Raw genomic sequence first — 25392 nt, 5'->3', positions numbered from 1 at the left:
TATATATATATATATATATATATATATATATATATATATATATATATATATATAACCTACTAAAATTATTTATATAAACACTTACAAACAACAAATTATCGATTTTTAAATATAACATTAAACAAGTATGTATATGAATATATTAATATAACTATAAAAATATTAACCATTTGAATGTACATACAAATTAAGATATATGTTATTAATATAAAATTAATGTAATTAATAAATTTATATATATATATATATATATATATATATATATATATATATATATATATATATATATATATATATATATATATTCATTCGAATACGATTAGATATATTAATAAAGGTACAATTGATATATGTTCGTGAATCCGAGGCCAACCCTGCATTGTTCAGTTGTTAAATATCGTTATATGTATTTTCACTACAAAATACATTATGTGAGTTTCATTATTCCCTTTTTAAATACTTTTGCAATATATATTTTTGGGACTGAGAATACATGCGCTGCTTTTATAAATGCTTTATGAAATAGACACAAGTGATCAAAACTACATTCTATGGTTGAATTATCAAATCGAATATCACCCTATATAGTCTGGTAATCTAAGAATTAGGGAACAGAAACCCTAGTTGACGTGAATCCTAAAGATAGATCTATCGGGCCCAACAAGCCCCATCCAAAGTACCGGATGCTTTAGTACTTCAAAATTTATATCATGTCCGAAGGAGGATCCCGGAATGATGGGGATATTCTTATATGCATATTGTGAATGTCGGTTACCAGGTGTTCAATCCATATGAATGATATTTTTGTCTCTATGCATGGGACGTATGATTATGAGAAATGGAAGTATGAAATCTTGTGGTCTATTAAAATTATGAAATGATTCTTTATGATAAACTAATGAACTCACCAACCTTTTGGTTGACACTTTAAAGCATGTTTATTCTCAGGTACGAAAGATATCTTCCGCTGTGCATTTGCTCATATTAGAGATATTACTTGGAGTCATTCATGACATATTTCAAATGATGTTGCATTCGAGTCGTTGAGTTCATCAAGATTATTATTAAGTCAATTATATTTGGATATATTATGAAATGCTTTACATGCCTGTCAACTGTCGATGTAACGAAAGTTTGTCTTTTAAAAACGAATGCAATGTTTGTAAAATTTATCATATATAGGTCAATTACCTCGCGATGTAATCAACTGTTGTGAATCGTTTGTAATCGATATGGACTTCATCCGGATGGATTAGGACGGGTCCTTTCAACTATATCGTGTCCAAATATCATCGGTGAACCATGAGTTTGCACACCTCAATTTGTTATGGCATATGTATGTTGACCGCGGTCAACATAGATGCAGTTGATCTTTACGGAGATCATCCATGTGGGGATTAGATTCATTAGTCTTAAAAGCTATTTGCAATGTGCCCCCCATTATACGAGACAGATCCATCTCATGGTTAGGATAAGTCTGACCACCAAAAACCCTGTTTGATGCTGAGGTGAGGTGGATTTCCAGCCGATGATAGAGATGACTTTTCAAGATTTTTTATCAACTTACAGCTGTTCTGGACTACATCTTCTAACATAAGTTAGCAAGTGCGTCATTTTGGAAGACTTTACTTCCTTAATTCAATGAGTATTGGATTTGATTTCCGATTCAACAAAGTACTATAGAATCCTTGCGCGAAGTATGTGATATAGCGTGTTGATCATTTCCTTAGTTGGCTATTTCTTGAGTCTTTTATACAAAATAAATTCATGCAAATGAATTTATAAAGTTAAAAATTTTCACATTTTAAGCCATTTTAAACCATTTTTTTTTTTTGTAAAACCCACATTTTAAGCCATTTTAAACCAAGTTTTTGTAAAACCCGAAAGAATTTACTCCTTCCCGACACTTAAGATCATGTAATGCCCTCATTACATGAAATCAGAAAAATTGTAAATTCGAGAGGGCAAATAGTATGAAAGAGAGTTAATACTTTCTAGGCTTTAGGCCGAAGATCACGGAATGATGGCGCTGAATTGGCTGTCACGATAAGAACATCATCCATTCCTTAAACGCTATCACAAACCAATCATCATGCAAGTATTTTGCTGAACTTCATGCCAGTCTTTGAAAATTGCAGTACATAGCACAATACTCATTTTATATGGTGCATATTTATTAATGAGTTATGCACCAAACTTTATCCCTTATTTTAACACCTAATGGGGTCATTCTTCCCCACACTTATCGGACGACATAAAAAATCAGTGGAAAAAGTTCCACGAATAAGTAACGTGGGCCAGTCATTAACCCCTCGGGTGGTATACAATATATCATATAATTCCTTTTTCAATTTCTTGAAAAAGGAATACCTAACCCGAGAGTCAACACATGACTCTCTCCTAAGTACGGCTTGCAGCAAAAATTTTATTCTTTCAGGTGGATCATGTCCAAACGAATCATCTTTTAATATATTCCAAGTGCTAATCTCGTGAGGATATACAAATTCCACATGAGAAGGTGACTCCTCAAATGGTTCCATTATATTAGACTCCTCATCGTCGATGATATTTGATGAATCCATTTCTTCAACCTCGGTAGTTAAAACGTCATCATCATCACTATCCCATGAATAACAACCTATCGCCCGCAATTCCCCTTCATCAATTCCTGGATAAAGCATTGCAAACGTGGACATAACTGGGGTGGTAGGTGGTATAATAATGGTACGCTCAACACTTTCTACCTCGGGTATCTGCGTATTACCCCTCGAATCAGCTAGTGAATTAGCCGAAAAAGTGTCCGGCTTCCTTTCTTCAATTTGCTGGAGTAGACAGCTCATGGTCCTCTGTAAACGCTCAATGGATTCTTATTGGCCCGCTAGTGTTTCTTGCAAATTTTGGCTCCGTTCAGTCTCGTTTCTCATGAAGTCTAAAATTACATCTTCTAAATTCGACTGACTCTCCTCTCCTTCTTGAATTTGAAAGTGTTGTTGAGATGAATCCCAGGATGAGTTACCATCTTCATAATAATCCCATGGTTGGTCCATAGGGCTATAATGATACATAAGACTATCATCACACTCTTCGGACATATAGTAACCTCCATAAGTCTCATAAACACCTCTTGGTTCCACCCTAGCTTCCCAAGAACCCATATACCAATCTTCAATTATACCCTTGAAAACTGATGATTCACCTGATTGTTGGACATCATACATGGCTTTCGAAATCATATAATCATACCCAGCCAAATTATACCTGTAACCTAGCTGCAATCACACCACAAAAGAAAAACAAAACAAAAATAAAAATAAAGCAGGTAACTTTAACGACCCGTCAAAGTACACTTGATGAAATGTCCCGTTCTTATTGATTAAAAACGTTCCATATTAATTGATTTCGTTGCGAGGTTTTGACCTCTATATGAGACGTTTTTCAAAGACTACATTCATTTTAAAACAAACCATAACCTTTATTTCATCAATAAAGGTTTAAAAAGCTTTACGTAGATTATCAAATAATGATAATCTAAAATATCCTGTTTACACACGACCATTACATAATGGTTTACAATACAAATATGTTACAACAAAATAAGTTTCTTGAATGCAGTTTTTACACAATATCATACAAGCATGGACTCCAAATCTCGTCCTTATTTAAGTATGCGACAGCGGAAGCTCTTAATAATCACCTGAGAATAAACATGCTTAAAACGTCAACAAAAATGTTGGTGAGTTATAGGTTTAACCTATATATATCAAATCATAATAATAGACCACAAGATTTCATATTTCAATACACATCCCATACATAGAGATAAAAATCATTCATATGGTGAACACCTGGTAACCGACATTAACAAGATGCATATATAAGAATATCCCCATCATTCCGGGACACCCTTCGGATATGATATAAATTTTGAAGTACTAAAGCATCCGATACTTTGGATGGGGTTTGTTAGGCCCAATAGATCTATCTTTAGGATTCGCGTCAATTAGGGTGTCTGTTCCCTAATTCTTAGATTACCAGACTTAATAAAAAGGGGCATATTCGATTTCGATAATTCAACCATAGAATGTAGTTTCACGTACTTGTGTCTATTTTGTAAATCATTTATAAAACCTGCATGTATTCTCATCCCAAAAATATTAGATTTTAAAAGTGGGACTATAACTCACTTTCACAGATTTTTACTTCGTCGGGAAGTAAGACTTGGCCACTGGTTGATTCACGAACCTATAACAATATATACATATATATCAAAGTATGTTCAAAATATATTTACAACACTTTTAATATATTTTGATGTTTTAAGTTTATTAAGTCAGCTGTCCTTGTTAGTAACCTACAACTAGTTGTCCACAGTTAGATGTACAGAAATAAATCAATAAATATTATCTTGAATCAATCCACGACCCAGTGTATATGTATCTCAGTATTGATCACAACTCAAACTATATATATTTTGGAATCAACCTCAACCCTGTATAGCTAACTCCAACATTCACATATAGAGTGTCTATGGTTGTTCCGAAATATATATAGATGTGTCGACATGATAGGTCGAAACATTGTATACGTGTCTATGGTATCTCAAGATTACATAATATACAATACAAGTTGATTAAGTTATGGTAGGAATAGATTTATTACCAATTTTCACGTAGCTAAAATGAGAAAAATTATCCAATCTTGTTTTACCCATAACTTCTTCATTTTAAATCCGTTTTGAGTGAATCAAATTGCTATGGTTTCATATTGAACTCTATTTTATGAATCTAAACAGAAAAAGTATAGGTTTATAGTCGGAAAAATAAGTTACAAGTCGTTTTGGTAAAGGTAGTCATTTCAGTCGAAAGAACGACGTCTAGATGACCATTTTAGAAAACATACTTCCACTTTGAGTTTAACCATAATTTTTGGATATAGTTTCATGTTCATAATAAAAATCATTTTCTCAGAATAACAACTTTTAAATCAAAGTTTATCATAGTTTTTAATTAACTAACCCAAAACAGCCCGCGGTGTTACTACGACGGCGTAAATCCGGTTTTACGGTATTTTTCGTGTTTCCAGGTTTTAAATCATTAAGTTAGCATACCATATAGATATAGAACATGTGTTTAGTTGATTTTAAAATTCAAGTTAGAAGGATTAACTTTTGTTTGCGAACAAGTTTAGAATTAACTAAACTATGTTCTAGTGATTACAAATTTAAACCTTCGAATAAGATAGCTTTATATGTATGAATCGAATGATGTTATGAACATCATTACTACCTTAAGTTCCTTGGATAAACCTACTGGAAAATAGAAAAATGGATCTAGCTTCAACGGATCCTTGGATGGCTCGAAGTTCTTGAAGCAGAATCATGACACGAAAACAAGTTCAAGTAAGATCATCACTTGAAATAAGATTGTTATAGTTATAGAAATTGAACCATAGTTTGAATATGATTATTATCTTGTATTAGAATGATAACCTACTGTAAGAAACAAAGATTTCTTGAGGTTGGATGATCACCTTACAAGATTGGAAGTGAGCTAGCAAACTTGAAAGTATTCTTGATTTTATGTAACTAGAACTTGTAGAATATATGAAGAACACTTAGAACTTGAAGATAGAACTTGAGAGAGATCAATTAGATGAAGAAAATTGAAGAATGAAAGTATTTGTAGGTGTTTTTGGTAGTTGGTGTATGGATTAGATATAAAGGATATGTAATTTTGTTTTCATGTTAATAAGTCATGAATGATTACTCATATTTTTGTAATTTTATGAGATATTTCATGCTAGTTGCCAAATGATGGTTCCCACATGTGTTAGGTGACTCACATGGGCTGCTAAGAGCTGATCATTGGAGTGTATATACCAATAGTACATACATCTAAAAGCTGTGTATTGTACGAATACGGGTGCATACGAGTAGAATTGTTGATGAAACTGAACGAGGATGTAATTGTAAGCATTTTTGTTAAGTAGAAGTATTTTGATAAGTGTATTAAAGTCTTTCAAAAGTGTATAAATACATATTAAAACACTACATGTATGTACATTTTAACTGAGTCGTTAAGTCATCGTTAGTCGTTACATGTAAGTGTTGTTTTGAAACCTTTAGGTTAACGATCTTGTTAAATGTTGTTAACCCAATGTTTATAATATCAAATGAGATTTTAAATTATTATATTATCATGATATTATCATGTATGAATATCTCTTAGTGTGATATATATACATTAAATGTCTTTACAACGATAATCGTTACATATATGTCTCGTTTAAAAATCATTAAGTTAGTAGTCTTGTTTTTACATATGTAGTTCATTGTTAATATACTTAATGATATGTTTACTTATCATAGTATCATGTTAACTATATATATATCCATATATATGTCATCATATAGTTTTTACAAGTTTTAACGTTCGTGAATCACCGGTCAACTTGGGTGGTCAATTGTCTATATGAAACATATTTCAATTAATCAAGTCTTAACAAGTTTGATTGCTTAACATGTTGAAAACATTTAATCATGTAAATATCAATCTCAATTAATATATATAAACATGGAAAAGTTCGGGTCACTACAGTACCTACCCGTTAAATAAATTTCGTCCCGAAATTTTAAGCTGTTGAAGGTGTTGACGAATCTTCTGGAAATAGATGCGGGTATTTCTTTTTCATCTGATCTTCACGCTCCCAGGTGAACTCGGGTCCTCTACGAGCATTCCATCGAACCTTAACAATTGGTATCTTGTTTTGCTTAAGTCTTTTAACCTCACGATCCATTATTTCGACGGGTTCTTCGATGAATTGAAGTTTTTCGTTGATTTGGATTTCATCTAACGGAATAGTGAGATCATCTTTAGCAAAACATTTCTTCAAATTCGAGACGTGGAAAGTGTTATGTACAGCCGCGAGTTGTTGAGGTAACTCAAGTTGGTAAGCTACTGGTCCGACACGATCAATAATCTTGAATGGTCCAATATACCTTGGATTTAATTTCCCTCGTTTACCAAATCAAACAACGCCTTTCCAAGGTGCAACTTTAAGCATGAATATCTCTCCAATTTCAAATTATATATCTTTTCTTTTAATGTCAGCGTAGCTCTTTTGTCGACTTTGGGCGGTTTTCAACCGTTGTTGAATTTGGATGATCTTCTCGGTAGTTTCTTGTATAATCTCCGGACCCGTAATCTGTCTATCCCCCACTTCACTCCAACAAATCGGAGACCTGCACTTTCTACCATAAAGTGCTTCAAACGGCGCCATCTCAATGCTTGAATGGTAGCTGTTGTTGTAGGAAAATTCTGCTAACGGTAGATGTCGATCCCAACTGTTTCCGAAATCAATAACACATGCTCGTAGCATGTCTTCAAGCATTTGTATCGTCCTTTCACTCTGCCCATCAGTGGATGATAGGCAGTACTCATGTCTAGACGAGTTCCTAATGCTTGCTGTAATGTCTGCCAGAATCTTGAAATAAATCTGGCATCCCTATCAGAGATAATAGAGATTGGTATTCCATGTCTGGAGATGACTTCCTTTAAATACAGTCGTGCTAACTTCTCCATCTTGTCATCTTCTCTTATTGGCAGGAAGTGTGCTGATTTGGTGAGACGATCAACTATTACCCAAATAGTATCAAAACCACTTGCAGTCCTTGGCAATTTAGTGATGAAATCCATGGTAATGTTTTCCCATTTCCATTCCGGGATTTCGGGTTGTTGAAGTAGACCTGATGGTTTCTGATGCTCAGGTTTGACCTTAGAACACGTCAAACATTCTCCTACGTATTTAGCAACATCGGCTTTAATACCCGGCCACCAAAAATGTTTCTTGAGATCCTTGTACATCTTCCCCGTTCCAGGATGTATTGAGTATCTGGTTTTATGAGCTTCTCTAAGTACCATTTCTCTCATATCTCCAAATTTTGGTACCCAAATCCTTTCAGCCCTATACTGGGTTCCGTCTTCCCGAATATTAAGATGCTTCTTCGATCCTTTGGGTATTTCATCCTTTAAATTTTCCTCTTTTAAAACTCCTTGTTGCGCCTCCTTTATTTGAGTAGTAATGTTATTATAAATCATTATATTCATAGATTTTACTCGATTGGGTTCTCTATCCTTCCTGCTCAAGGCATCGGCTACCACATTTGCCTTCCCTGAGTGGTAACGAATCTCAAAGTCGTAATCGTTCAATAATTCAATCCACCTACGCTGTCTCATATTCAGTTGTTTCTGATTAAATATGTGTTGAAGACTTTTGTGGTCGGTATATATAATACTTTTGACCCCATATAAGTAGTGCCTCCAAGTCTTTAATGCAAAAACAACCGCGCCTAATTCCAAATCATGCGTCGTATAATTTTGTTCGTGAATCTTCAATTGTCTAGACGCATAAGCAATCACCTTCGTTCGTTGCATTAATACACAATCGAGACCTTGCTTTGATGCGTCACAATAAATCACAAAATCATCATTCCCTTCAGGCAATGACAATATAGGTGCCGTAGTTAGCTTTTTCTTCAATAACTGAAACGCTTTCTCTTGTTCATCATTCCATTCAAATTTCTTTCCTTTATGCGTTAATGCAGTCAAGGGTTTTGCTATTCTGGAAAAGTCTTGGATGAACCTTCTGTAGTAACCAGCTAGTCCTAAAAACTGGCGTATGTGTTTCGGAGTTTTCGGGGTTTCCCACTTTTCAACAGTTTCTATCTTTGCCGGATCCACCTTAATACCTTCTTTGTTCACTATGTGACCGAGGAATTGAACTTCTTTCAACCAAAATGCACACTTTGAAAACTTAGCGTACAATTCTTCCTTCCTCAATACTTCTAACACCTTTCTCAAATGTTCACCGTGTTCTTGGTCATTCTTTGAGTAAATAAGTATGTCATCAATGAAAACAATGACAAACTTGTCAAGGTATGGTCCACACACTCGGTTCATAAGGTCCATGAACACAGCTGGTGCATTAGTTAAACCAAACGGCATGACCATAAATTCGTAATGACCGTAACGTGTTCTGAAAGCAGTCTTTGGAATATCATCTCTTTCACCCGCATTTGATGATACCCGGAACGTAAGTCAATCTTTGAATAAACAGACGAGCCTTGTAGTTGATCAAATAAGTCGTCGATTCTCGGTAGTGGGTAGCGGTTCTTGATGGTAAGTTTGTTCAACTCTCGGTAGTCGATACACAACCTGAATGTACCATCTTTCTTCTTGACAAACAAAACAGGAGCTCCCCACGGTGATGTGCTTGGTCGAATGAAACCACGCTCTAAAAGTTCTTGTAATTGGCTTTGAAGTTCTTTCATCTCGCTGGGTGCGAGTCTGTAAGGAGCACGAGCTATTGGTGCAGCTCCTGGTACAAGATCTATTTGAAATTCAACGGATCGATGTGGGGGTAATCCCGGTAATTCTTTCGGAAATACATCGGGAAATTCTTTTGCAATGGGAACATCATTGATGCTCTTTTCTTCAGTTTGTACTTTCTCGACGTGTGCTAGAACAGCATAGCAACCTTTTCTTATTAGTTTTTGTGCCTTCAAATTACTAATAATATGTAGCTTCGTGTTGCCCTTTTCTCCGTACACCATTAAGGGTTTTCCTTTTTCTCGTATACTGCGAATTGCATTTTTGTAACAAACAATCTCTGCTTTCACTTCTTTCAACCAGTCCATACCGATTATCACATCAAAACTCCCTAACTCTACTAGTATCAAATCAATCTTAAATGTTTTGCTAACCAGTTTAATTTCTCGATTCCGACATATATTATCTGCTGAAATTAATTTACCATTTGCTAATTCGAGTAAAAATTTACTATCCAAAGGCGTCAATGGACAACTTAATTTAGCACAAAAATCTCTACTCATATAGCTTCTATCCGCACCCGAATCAAATAAAACGTAAGCAGATTTATTGTCAATAAGAAACGTACCCGTAACAAGCTCCGGGTCTTCCTGTGCCTCTGCCGCATTAATATTGAAAACTCTTCCGCGGCCTTGTCCATTCGTGTTCTCCTGGTTCGGGCAATTTCTAATAATGTGGCCCAGTTTTCCACATTTATAACAAACTACATTGGCATAACTTGCTCCGACACTACTTGCTCCGCCATTACTCGTTCCGACACTATTTGTTCCTTTCGTTCTATTAACCCCTGGTCAGTAGACCTCACACTTCGCCGCGCTATGACCATTTCTTTTACACTTGTTGCAAAATTTGGTGCAGAACCCCGAGTGATACTTTTCACACCTTTGGCATAGCTGCTTCTGATTGTTGTTGTTGTTGTTGCGGTTATTATTGTTGTTGGGATGATTGTTGTAGTTGCTGTTGTTGTTGTTGTTGTTGTTGTTGTTGTTGTTGGGCCGTTTGTTGTAGTTGCGATTGATGTTGCGATTGTTGGGATAATTGTTGCGATTATTGTTGTAATTGCTGTTGTTGTTGTATTGGTGATTCTTATCACCGTTTTCCTCCCACTTTATTTTGACTTGCTTCACATTGGCCTCTTCAGCAGTCTGTTCTTTAATTCTTTCTTCAATCTGGTTCACTAGTTTGTGAGCCATTCTACATGCCTGTTGTATGGAGGCGGGCTCGTGTGAACTTATATCTTCTTGGATTCTTTCCGGTAATCCTTTCACAAACGCGTCGATCTTCTCTTCCTCATCTTCGAATGCTCCCGGACACAATAGGCACAATTTTGTGAATCGTCTTTCGTACGTGGTAATATCAAATCCTTGGGTTCGTAACCCTCTAAGTTCTGTCTTGAGCTTATTGACCTCGGTTCTAGGACGGTACTTCTCGTTCATCAAGTGCTTGAATGCTGACCACAGTAATGCGTACGCATCGTCTTGTCCCACTTGCTCTAGATAGGTATTCCACTATGTTAACGCAGAACCTGTGAAGGTATGCGTAGCGTACTTCACTTTGTCCTCTTCAGTACACTTACTTATGGCAAACACCGATTCGACCTTCTCGGTCCACCGTTTCAATCCGATCGGTCCTTCGGTTCCATTAAATTCCAAAGGTTTGCAGGCAGTGAATTCTTTGTAGGTGCATCCTACACGATTTCCTGTACTGCTAGATCCAAAGTTATTATTCGTATGTAGCGCAGCCTGTACTGCGGCTATGTTTGAAGCTAGAAAAGTACGGAATTCCTCTTCATTCATATTCACGGTGTGTCGAGTAGTCGGTGCCATTTCCTTCAAAATAGTCAAATGGAACAAGTTAATCATACAGAATATTAAGAGTAGTTAATAGTATTTCGTAGCATAATATGAACTCATTTATAAAAGTTTTTTCTTCATATTAGCGTTTTATAAGTTTAAATTCGGGTAGTACCTACCCGTTAAGTTCATACTTAGTAGCTAATATACAATTCAACTACTACAATTCTATATGAAAAACTGATTATAATAATATTTCGCGTTCAAACTTTTACACAATATTTTCAAACTTACAATACCGCTTATTTTACATATAGCATGAAATATAGCACACAATAAATTTGATACAAGATGGTTGTGAAGATAATTCTAGCTAGTACACAAGTCGTTCAGCAAAGGCAATAAAGACACGTAATTCATACGTCCAGAAACAAGTCATGCATTCTGGTTTTACTAGGATTACTTCCCATCCTTGGTCTTGTGGAACATAACCGTTATGGCCGTTGATAAGACAGCGTGTTGTAACTGTGACAACCCAGAAATTTCCAACCAAATTTAAACTTTAATCTTTATATGTTTCCGACACGATAAGCAATATTTGTTAAGTTAAATTTCAAGAATTTTAAACTATGTTCATACATTCATTCAACCTCGACCAAGTTCCAACGATTCACGAACCATTAAACGCATATGATTATATATGTATATGTGTATATATATTATAATTTGAAACGTAAACAAAATATTAGATTAAATACTTTACATGATTGTATCTATTTCAAAATGTTTATCAATGGAATTAGAAGATAAGAACAAATGATTGAATTATCAGATATATTGAATTATGATTACAAGTCTCTGTTGAAAGGCCCACGTTGATTTGAGAAATCTTTCCATTTTAACAATATTCGAGAAATGGTAAAGTGATTTATAAATAAGAACAAATTGTCAATCATTGAGAACTAGACAAAGGATAGTGGAAGATTGAATCTCATAAAGACTTGATTGATCTATTTAGTTTCAAACGTACAAAAAACGTTTTCAGTTTAAAAGAAACTTTATTATTAAAAGGTATATAACTTTTATAAATATCTAGAACCACTTTTGACAACTCATTACTTAACTAGAATGATAAAGATAACGATATTTATATTTTATTTTATTAAATATATATAATGATTTAAATTAATATTATATATATTTATACGCGTATTATACGTACATAGTTTTATACTTTTACTATACTTAAACTTTACCTTTACTTTATTTTTACTTTACTTTAACTTTAATAATTCACTTTAATAATTCATACTTTAATAATTCACTTTAATAATTCATACTTTAATAATTTACTTTAATAATTCATACTTTAATAATTCACTTTAATAATTCATACTTTAATAATTCACTTTAATAATTTATACTTTAATAATTTACTTTAATAATTCAAAAATCTATTATAAATAGAATTCAATAGGTTTCATTATTTCATAGAAACTTGAAAATATTTTTCTCTAAACTCTCTCAATCGATTTACATATATATATATTTACTCCGTATTATTTCAAGATATTATTAGTATACATAAAATATTACGACGGAGTGCTGTCCGAGTGATTTCAAAATTGTTTTTCGAGTAGGATAGGATGAAGGAAATTATGGGTTATAGCTATGGAGGTGATTGAGTATGGTTCATGGGTATGCTCGTGAGGTCAATATAGTGTTTATCATTTTCGTTGCGTCTACGTACCTTTCCTGCAATATTGAATCTCAATATTGATACGTGAGTACTCATAATTTAACTTTTACATACTAATAGTGTATCCCTGACTAGTGCTCGAGTATTTAGGATTATGCATGCTTGTACTTTTGATATTGCCCTTAGACAGGTTAGGTTGAATCTTAAATTAGTTACACTTGCGGTTGAGATAAGGTATAAGATATGCATGTCCTTGGAAAGCTAGCGAAAAATTAAGAACTTTTCCTTTAGATATCGAATGGTTTCGATGAACGGATTAGAAGTTATAATCAATTGAATTTTCGATATTTTTATTAAAAATGATTATTATTATCATCGTTCTAGTTTTATCTTATTATTATCATTATTATTATCTTTATCAATAAAAGGGATTTATCATTAAAAATTGTTATTTTTTTTATTTATTACTATCGTTATTATCGTTAAAGTTATAATTAGTATTATTATTATTATCCAATTATTATTATTATTATTATTATTATTATTATTATTATTATTATTATTATTATTATTATTATTATTATTAGTATTATTATTATTATTATTAATATATATATCATTATTTAAAAATGGTTATTGTTATTGTTATTATTATTATTAATATATTACCATTAGGATAATTATTAGTATTATCGTTAGTAATGTTATAGTAACTATCATTATTAATATTGGTGTAATTAAAACAAATATTTGTAACACCTAATTATTTTGATTACTATTATTATCATTATTATGAACACGATATAAAAGACGATTAAAAGCTATTAAATGAAACAATTAGGAATAAATGAGTAAGAGTATCATGATGAAATTAAAGTATTATAAGATATTGATTTAGATAAAATTATCGTTCTTATTATTTTTTATCATTACTATTATTATTAAAAGTATCGTTAGTATTAAAACTATCATTTTAACAAAAATTATCATTTTAATAGAAATGTCATTGTTACTATAAAATATCATTATTGTTATTATTTTAAATAGAATTATTATTTTTAAAGATAATATTAAAAATTATCGTAAATATTAAAGTTTTCATAATTAAAATTATCGTTTTATCATAATGTCATCTTAGTAATTATAAATATTGATATTTTTATAATAATAATTATTATTACAAAATAATACAACTTTTACTTACTATTCATTATAGATATTATTTTATCAAATAAATATGTGATACAAACATATTTTACTACGTGTAATAACTTACTTTAATAATATCTATCATATTATCTTTATGATATTAAATGAACCCTATAAATTTTATTACTTAATATATATAAAAGTATATTTTATTATATAAATTTATTATAAAATTTTATTTATTAATAAATAAATTATATTATTTACTCTAATAAATCTTTTAAAAATATTTAAAAATATAAAACGACGATATTTAAACTATATATTAATCATGTATAGATTTTTAGAAATTATTTTGAGTCAAATTTACTTTTGTTGACTTTTGCATATTAGTCTCGAGCATTAGGATTGTGGTACACTATGACTTGACCTAATTTGTTAGACAAATATTAACCAACACATAAATATATATAATTAATTTAGGTTCGTGAATCCGGGGCCAACCTTGCACTTGTTCAATGACGTTATATGTATTTTTACTACGAAATACAGTATGGTGAGTTTCATTTACTCCCTTTTTTACTCATTACATTTTTGGGCTGAGAATACATGCAAATGCTTTATTAAATGTTTTACAATATTTATATGCGTGAGTTTCATTTACCTGTTTACCCTTTCTATTTTTGGGCTGAGAATACATGCGCAATTTTTATAAATGTTTTTACGAAATAGACACAAGTAATCAAAACTACATTATATGGTTGAATGATCGAAATCGAATATGCCCCTTTTTATTAAGTCTGGTAATCTAAGAATTAGGGAACAGACACCCTAATTGACGCGAACTCTAAAGATAGATCTATTGGGCCCAACAAGCCCCATCCAAAGTACCGGATGCTTTAGTACTTCGAAATTTATATCATGTCCGAAGGAGGATCCCGGAATGATGGGGATATTCTTATATGCATATTGTGAATGTCGGTTACCAGGTGTTCAATCCATATGAATGATTCTTGTCTCTATGCATGGGACGTATATTTATGAGAAATGAAAAATCTTGTGGTCTATTAAAATGATAGAAATGATTATTTATGTTAAACTAATGAACTCACCAACCTTTTGGTTGACACTTTAAAGCATGTTTATTCTCAGGTGTTAAAGAAATCTTCCGCTGTGCATTTTCTCATTTTAAAGATATTACTTGGAGTCTTTCATAGCATATTTCGAAGAACGTTGCATTCGAGTCATTGAGTTCATCAAAGATTATTATTAAATCAATTTATAGTTGGATAGTGGATAGTATGAAATGGTATGCATGCCTGTCAATTTTCGATGTAAAGAAAGTTTGTCTTTTAAAAACGAATGCAATGTTTGTAAAATGTATCATATAGAGGTCAAATACCTCGCAATGTAATCAACTATTGTGAATCGTTTATAATGTATATGAACGGGTCCTTTCAGTTGGTATCAGAGCGGTGGTCTTAGCGAACCAGGTCTGCATTAGTGTGTCTAACTGATAAGTCGATAGGATGCATTAGTGAGTCTGGACTTCGACCGTGTCTGCATGTCAAAAGTTTTGCTTATCATTTTGTGTCGAAAATTAACTACTTATCATCCTCAGGAAATTACCTGCTTATCATTTTTAGTCTAAGACACGTCTTGCTGCATTGATTGCATGAATAGTGTATAGACAAAAATTCATTTCTTAGCATATCTGCTAAATCATATCTTATCGTATCTGTTACTTTAAACTTTGCCTGACATATCCCGCAAAGTTCTCCGTAATCTACGAAATCTTTTGATATATATATATATATATATATATATATATATATATATATATATATATATATATATATATATATATATATATATATATATATATATATATATATATATATATATATTCTATGTAATTAGAATACCATCCGTTAGCCAAAATCATTTCATATCAAAAAAAAAAAAAAATCCTTTATCCAATCGTACGAAATGGAATTCGTCATCAGTTCAAGTCACTCAGATTCTGAAATGAAATCCCATTCAAGCTTCGAAAGTAGTGTGACCGGAATAGATCAACCAATCAGTCATCACCTATTCTGGATGAATTGGGGATGGGTTCGTAGCCTCCTCAATCATTGGAGACAAGAAGAAGGTGATCCCTTCCATCCACCACATTGCCCTCTTGACGAAGAACCTGAAGCACTTACCTGCGAACCTGTCCGAAACACCATTTTCTCGCTCATTTCCAGAGTATCTCGTCACGATTATATATTACATCAAATTTTAGATTTTATTTATCCGCTCGTCCGAACCGACAATCACCCCGGTGTAATAGAAGAAGTCAACGAGCTTCGCGCTCGGGTAGTGGCTTTGGAGAATATGGTGCAGAGATTACAAACACCAGCAGCAGCATCAGCAGCATAACCAGTACCACCATCATCAACGCCAACAATACCATTACCACCTTCAACCACAACCGCGTCGTAAACCTCAACTTCATAATCTGTCCCACGAGCATCAACGTCATACGCACCATAGATACCAAGGAGTACCAACAACAATAACTGACGAAGTATTAATTCATAACTTCATTAGAGAAACATTTCCGCGGCGATTATGTAATCTCTAAAGTCTTAGAGATTATCTAATCTAGCCCTAACCATAAATCAGTTAAGCGAACCAAAATGATAGAAGGAAGAGTAGAAACCCTGACAAAAATGGTGTGTGATTAACAAGCTAAACTTGATTTACCAACAGCATCAACAGTACCGTCAGCATTACCATCATCGTCAGTACAGTCAACATCCGAATCAACAATACCGATAACATCACAAACTTCGTCAGTTCAAGAATCACTGTGGACATCATTACGAATCAATAACGTGTATATTGTATCAACGAGTTATGAAGAATTAACTCATTCCCTCTGAAGAAATTATATGTATATTATATATATATATTTTGAAATAAATCTTTCCGTGCTAAGCTATTGTGTGTGAATCTTAACTACTCGGTTAATTCATATTACAAATATGCAATAATGTACGTCCTTCGGCCGCAACTTAACCAACGTTAACTACAATATCTGTCGCAATTCAACAAATTCCAATTCATAATAAATCAAGTATATATTTGATTTTACACTTTCATCATCGATGTACCCGAAACTTTTCAGATAACATCATTCGTACTTTGCGAAATTCACAAGAATTCCACGAACCGAACATCATACATCAACAAATAACGAAGTATTGATTCATAATTTCAATGTCATTAAAGAAATACTGCGTTAAAGTTATGTACTTTTTAAAGCCTTTAGGGATTATTCAATTCTAGTTTCAACCGTAAATCAAATGAGTTTAATTTAACATTAACTCATTAAATCTATGTTACATCTGAAGAAAATATACATATATATATATATATTTTCATAAAGACTGTAATAAAATTCTTTTGTACAAAATATTAATTGTAATAAAATTCTTTTGTACAAAATATTAATTGTGAAATTTTTTTTAACTGGTAGGTAATACCCGAGAGATATATAAATTCACAATTAATATGTTACATTCTTTGAATCTGATTCAGTAAATCATCCATTATACTCCCTACTTTCACAACAATATACATTCTTTTATAGAAATCAAAACAACCATACTCATTCAAAATTTAATTACATATTTTGATTTTGAAATCTCAAAATTCAACTTGAGATATGACCAAAATCATCACTCTTAGATCCTTACATCTTTCACAAGCTATATTTTGATTTCAAAACTGTGTTAGAACATCAAATGTATGTTAACGATTACAATCTGTGTTCAAACCCTTTGAAAATTTCTGAAGACACTTCGAATGATGAGCAATCGAGATGATGATCCAACCACATGCTACCCACAGTTATGTACCCGAAAAACTCTTGAAACCAAAGTAAAAGTTTAAACAACGTATCCGCTTCAGATTCTTTGGCATTTATTAGAAAAAATAACTTTGCGACTCCTATTCAAAGTAGCCAGTTTTGTCACAGCTCCAGCAAGTCAACTTCGACTTTTCAGTTAGACTAACCTTATTATAACCTTGAGATATACACCATCGTTACCAGGGAACCTTTTACATTCCACCCCATTATTAGCAGATGTACCAACAACTTCATTACCCTTTAACTTTAGCCTCTCCAAAAAGTCATTATAATTATTCATTGAAACCCCATCATTTACTCATTCACATCTTGTAATGAGAATTGCCATACGAATCATTGGGAATTAGCAATCAGTATTTTGAAATCTCGCAGCATGTCTACACCAACGTTATATGTGTATATATAACGTCTATCTTCTGGACTTAATTTGAATGTGAAGTTTCTGAAAAACACTCCGAACTACGAATTGGTTCTTCAAAAATGGAAAAAATGCTGATGAAGTAGCAAAAACTATAAACGACTTTAAACGGTAAAGGCTGGATGATAATGATGAAGTGTGCTGGCAAAGCGCAGAAAAAGAGAAGTTTTGGAACTGGAAAACGGATTGAGCAAAGTAGGAAGGAGGCTGTGGACAAATTACAAAGACTGAACCTGACTTTAAAGGATCCAAATGATTCAGTACCTGCTGAAGTCATTAACGAATACCTTGCTCCTGACTCTAAACCCCTGCGGACAGTATTCTTCATCATCCTCTGATATTAGAAATTCTAAAATATCATCATATCTTTCATTATAAATATCCTCCATATTTCTGAAGATATTTTCTTAATTTTTCTTATTTGAAATCATTTACCTCTTCGCGCTATCTGTATTACATCATAAAGAAACTATTTTAGTTTCTAAATTCTGAAACATTCAAGTTTAAAATAGGAATATTTTGAAGTAGTGTTGGGAACTGAAGCATGAATTAGTATAATATAATGACACTTGATCAATGTGATTATATTACAGTAAGTCATGCTGAGTTTCTAAATGGAACGTGATGATTCACAGATCATAACATCATCATGTGCCATGTTATACGACTCTTGTATTCTATTTAACCTCTAAAATATCAAGAAAATATTTCTTGATGATTCGGCCTTTTCCAAGGTATTCTAGTAATTTGACAAGTCAAGATCGTGCCATCACAATCTCCTTCCTAGAACATTAAAAATGTTCATTCTGAAATTCATATCTGTGAATTCTGGACCATTACAAGCGGTGCTTAATCGCAAGAAGAAGAAACGAAAGGACAAAACTCCGAAATAGAAATTGGGGTATAAATTGCAGCAAATAAAAGAGAGCATTAACTGGGAATGATAATGATTATAGAAGACAGAAGCAGAGACTTTGAAATATAAGGGAACATATAAAGCCCAACGACAAGCCAGAAATTATAAACCATATATCGATGCATATAGCAATATAAAGACACGGGAGAACTAGAAACACTATAAACCCAAGAGTATAGTAGAAGTAAATAGATTCTTCCGGCGGTAGATGAAAAAGAAGAATGACCGATATGAAAGTTAGAAGTATATCGAGAATCAGAACTGGATGGAGCATATTGATGAATACTTTAAAATACGAGTTGAGGGGGAAAGAATAGAAGGTGATGAAACATGACTAGGAACTTAGAAATCAACAGATTTAACTCACACAATGGCGGAATAAGTGAATCAAACCCTCTAATGAATAGGTTAAGTTTTTTTTTTGATTAATTTAGTCAAATCACAACTAAATCAAGTGTGATTAGATCAACACCTAGAGCTATTATTCACCACCTGGGTGATTTGGACTGAGAAAGAATCGGAGGAGCTCACTAGATCTGAGTGTGTAACAAATGAGAGGCTTAACCTAAAATGAAGAACATAAGACTTTATATACCCCTTCTGTTGACTCACCCATACGATTCATTCATCACATGTACGAGTTGGCTTCATCAGCCGTACGGATGATCACTCACTCGTGTCTTCTCATTTAGGTTGTAATTGTAAATTTGCTCAGCATCAACCGTGCGTATGAGCCTGTCAGCCGTACTAGTGAGGCTTCACTCGTACGTCTGACTAAGTCTAACATAGTCAAACATCTAAATCACGTTCCTGCAGTTCCTGTAACCACATACAAACACGGATAGGATAATAACGAGCAATCATGGTGGCCTGTAAACTGTTGTACCTGCAATGGACGTGGGTAGATGTCTAGGGACTTGCATAAAATGTATCAACAGAAGGTGTGAGTTGTAAGGAAATGAAGGAGGTGAATTTATAAGAAAATCTCCGACAGAACAATTAAAATGGACGATCGCATTTAAAGCGGATCCTAATTCCCTTGATTACCGGAGAGTCAAATCTTATTAAGAAGATTTTCTTCAAATCCCTTGAAATCTGGGAATCAATCATATCTACGGCAAATGATAAGATGAATCTACACTTACTCATTTCACTCTTCTATGTTAGCTTCATTCGTACTCTTCATATAAATGGATTGTTTATCCAAATTATTCGCTGATGATAAAACTCTAATTTTCAGCCCGTATGCATCATGAAAACATACTTATTATCATTCACGACCTTTCCACTCAAATTTCGGGACGAAATTTCTTTAACGGGTAGGTACTGTGACAACCCGGAAATTTCCAACCAAATTTAAACTTTAATCTTTATATGTTTTCGACACGATAAGCAATATTTGTTAAGTTAAATTTCAAGAATTTTAAACTATGTTCATACATTCATTCAACCTCGACCAAGTTCCAACGATTCACGAACCATTAAACGCATATGATTATATATGTATATGTGTATATATATTATAATTTGAAACGTAAACAAAATATTAGATTAAATACTTTACATGATTGTATCTATTTCAAAATGTTTATCAATGGAATTAGAAGATAAGAACAAATGATTGAATTATCAGATATATTGAATTATGATTACAAGTCTCTGTTGAAAGGCCCACGTTGATTTGAGAAATCTTTCCATTTTAACAATATTCGAGAAATGGTAAAGTGATTTATAAATAAGAACAAATTGTCAATCATTGAGAACTAGACAAAGGATAGTGGAAGATTGAATCTCATAAAGACTTGATTGATCTATTTAGTTTCAAACGTACAAAAAACGTTTTCAGTTTAAAAGAAACTTTATTATTAAAAGGTATATAACTTTTATAAATATCTAGAACCACTTTTGACAACTCATTACTTAACTAGAATGATAAAGATAACGATATTTATATTTTATTTTATTAAATATATATAACGATTTAAATTAATATTATATATATTTATACGCGTATTATACGTACATAGTTTTATACTTTTACTATACTTAAACTTTACCTTTACTTTATTTTTACTTTACTTTAACTTTAATAATTCACTTTAATAATTCATACTTTAATAATTCACTTTAATAATTCATACTTTAATAATTTACTTTAATAATTCATACTTTAATAATTCACTTTAATAATTCATACTTTAATAATTCACTTTAATAATTTATACTTTAATAATTTACTTTAATAATTCAAAAATCTATTATAAATAGAATTCAATAGGTTTCATTATTTCATAGAAACTTGAAAATATTTTTCTCTAAACTCTCTCAATCGATTTACATATATATATATTTACTCCGTATTATTTCAAGATATTATTAGTATACATAAAATATTACGACGGAGTGCTGTCCGAGTGATTTCGAAATTGTTTTTCGAGTAGGATAGGATGAAGGAAATTATGGGTTATAGCTATGGAGGTGATTGAGTATGGTTCATGGGTATGCTCGTGAGGTCAATATAGTGTTTATCATTTTCGTTGCGTCTACGTACCTTTCCTGCAATATTGAATCTCAATATTGATACGTGAGTACTCATAATTTAACTTTTACATACTAATAGTGTATCCCTGACTAGTGCTCGAGTATTTAGGATTATGCATGCTTGTACTTTTGATATTGCCCTTAGACAGGTTAGGTTGAATCTTAAATTAGTTATATTTGCGGTTGAGATAAGGTATAAGATATGCATGTCCTTGGAAAGTTAGCGAAAAATTAAGAACTTTTCCTTTAGATATCGAATGGTTTCGATGAACGGATTAGAAGTTATAATCAATTGAATTTTCGATATTTTTATTAAAAATGATTATTATTATCATCGTTCTAGTTTTATCTTATTATTATCATTATTATTATCTTTATCAATAAAAGGGATTTATCATTAAAAATTGTTATTTTTTTTATTTATTACTATCGTTATTATCGTTAAAGTTATAATTAGTATTATTATTATTATCCAATTATTATTATTATTATTATTATTATTATTATTATTATTATTATTATTATTATTATTATTATTATTAGTATTATTATTATTATTATTATTATTATTAATATATATATCATTATTTAAAAATGGTTATTGTTATTGTTATTATTATTATTACTATTACTATATTACCATTAGGAAAATTATTAGTATTATCGTTAGTAATGTTATAGTAACTATCATTATTAATATTGGTGTAATTAAAACAAATATTTGTAACACCTAATTATTTTGATTACTATTATTATCATTATTATGAACACGATATAAAAGACGATTAAAAGCTATTAAATGAAACGATTAGGAATAAATGAGTAAGAGTATCATGATGAAATTAAAGTATTATAAGATATTGATTTAGATAAAATTATCGTTCTTATTATTTTTTATCATTACTATTATTATTAAAAGTATCGTTAGTATTAAAACTATCATTTTAACAAAAATTATCATTTTAATAGAAATGTCATTGTTACTATAAAATATCATTATTGTTATTATTTTAAATAGAATTATTATTTTTAAAGATAATATTAAAAATTATCGTAAATATTAAAGTTTTCATAATTAGAATTATCGTTTTATCATAATGTCATCTTAGTAATTATAAATATTGATATTTTTATAATAATAATTATTATTACAAAATAATACAACTTTTACTTACTATTCATTATAGATATTATTTTATCAAATAAATATGTGATACAAACATATTTTACTACGTGTAATAACTTACTTTAATAATATCTATCATATTATCTTTATGATATTAAATGAACCCTATAAATTTTATTACTTAATATATATAAAAGTATATTTTATTATATAAATTTAATATAAAATTTTATTTATTAATAAATAAATTATATTATTTACTCTAATAAATCTTTTAAAAATATTTAAAAATATAAAACGACGATATTTAAACTATATATTAATCATGTATAGATTTTTAGAAATTATTTTGAGTCAAATTTACTTTTGTTGACTTTTGCATATTAGTCTCGAGCATTAGGATTGTGGTACACTATGACTTGACCTAATTTGTTAGACAAATATTAACCAACACATAAATATATATAATTAATTTAGGTTCGTGAATCCGGGGCCAACCTTGCACTTGTTCAATGACGTTATATGTATTTTTACTACGAAATACAGTATGGTGAGTTTCATTTACTCCCTTTTTTACTCATTACATTTTTGGGCTGAGAATACATGCAAATGCTTTATTAACTGTTTTACAATATTTATATGCGTGAGTTTCATTTACCTGTTTACCCTTTCTATTTTTGGGCTGAGAATACATGCGCAATTTTTATAAATGTTTTTACGAAATAGACACAAGTAATCAAAACTACATTATATGGTTGAATGATCGAAATCGAATATGCCCCTTTTTATTAAGTCTGGTAATCTAAGAATTAGGGAACAGACACCCTAATTGACGCGAACTCTAAAGATAGATCTATCGTGAAATGTCCCGTTCTTATTGATTAAAAACGTTCCATATTAATTGATTTCGTTGCGAGGTTTTGACCTCTATATGAGACGTTTTTCAAAGACTGCATTCATTTTTAAAACAAACCATAACCTTTATTTCATAAATAAAGGTTTAAAAAGCTTTACGTAGATTATCAAATAATGATAATCTAAAATATCCTGTTTACACACGACCATTACATAATGGTTTACAATACAAATATGTTACATCGAAATCAGTTTCTTGAATGCAGTTTTTACACAATATCATACAAACATGGACTCCAAATCTTGTCCTTATTTTAGTATGCAACAGCGGAAGCTCTTAATATTCACCTGAGAATAAACATGCTTTAAACGTCAACAAAAATGTTGGTGAGTTATAGGTTTAACCTATATATATCAAATCGTAACAATAGACCACAAGATTTCATATTTCAATACACATCCCATACATAGAGATAAAAATCATTCATATGGTGAACACCTGGTAACCGACAGTAACAAGATGCATATATAAGAATATCCCCATCAGTCCGGGACACCCTTCGGATATGATATAAATTTCGAAGTACTAAAGCATCCGGTACTTTGGATGGGGTTTGTTAGGCCCAATAGATCTATCTTTAGGATTCGCGTCAATTAGGGTGTCTGTTCCCTAATTCTTAGATTACCAGACTTAATAAAAAGGGGCATATTCGATTTCGATAATTCAACCATAGAATGTAGTTTCACGTACTTGTGTCTATTTTGTAAATCATTTATAAAACCTGCATGTATTCTCATCCCAAAAATATTAGATTTTAAAAGTGGGACTATAACTCACTTTCACAGATTTTTACTTCGTCAGGAAGTAAGACTTGGCCACTGGTTGATTCACGAACCTATAACAATATATACATATATATCAAAGTATGTTCAAAATATATTTACAACACTTTTAATATATTTTGATGTTTTAAGTTTATTAAGTCAGCTGTCCTCGTTAGTAACCTATAACTAGTTGTCCACAGTTAGATGTACAGAAATAAATCGATAAATATTATCTTGAATCAATCCACGACCCAGTGTATACGTATCTCAGTATTGATCACAACTCAAACTATATATATTTTGGAATCAACCTCAACCCTGTATAGCTAACTCCAACATTCACATATAGAGTGTCTATGGTTGTTCCGAAATATATATAGATGTGTCGACATGATAGGTCGAAACATTGTATACGTATCTATGGTATCTCAAGATTACATAATATACAATACAAGTTGATTAAGTTATGGTTGGAATAGATTTGTTACCAATTTTCACGTAGCTAAAATGAGAAAAATTATCCAATCTTGTTTTACCCATAACTTCTTCATTTTAAATCCGTTTTGAGTGAATCAAATTGCTATGATTTCATATTGAACTCTATTTTATGAATCTAAACATAAAAAGTATAGGTTTATAGTCGGAAAAATAAGTTACAAGTCATTTTTGTAAAGGTAGTCATTTCAGTCGAAAGAACGACGTCTAGATGACCATTTTAGAAAACATACTTCCACTTTGAGTTTAACCATAATTTTTGGATATAGT

Source organism: Rutidosis leptorrhynchoides, chromosome 1 (genome assembly GCF_046630445.1).
Source record: "Rutidosis leptorrhynchoides isolate AG116_Rl617_1_P2 chromosome 1, CSIRO_AGI_Rlap_v1, whole genome shotgun sequence".
NCBI lineage: Eukaryota > Viridiplantae > Streptophyta > Magnoliopsida > Asterales > Asteraceae > Rutidosis > Rutidosis leptorrhynchoides.
This window is presented reverse-complemented; position numbering follows the sequence as displayed.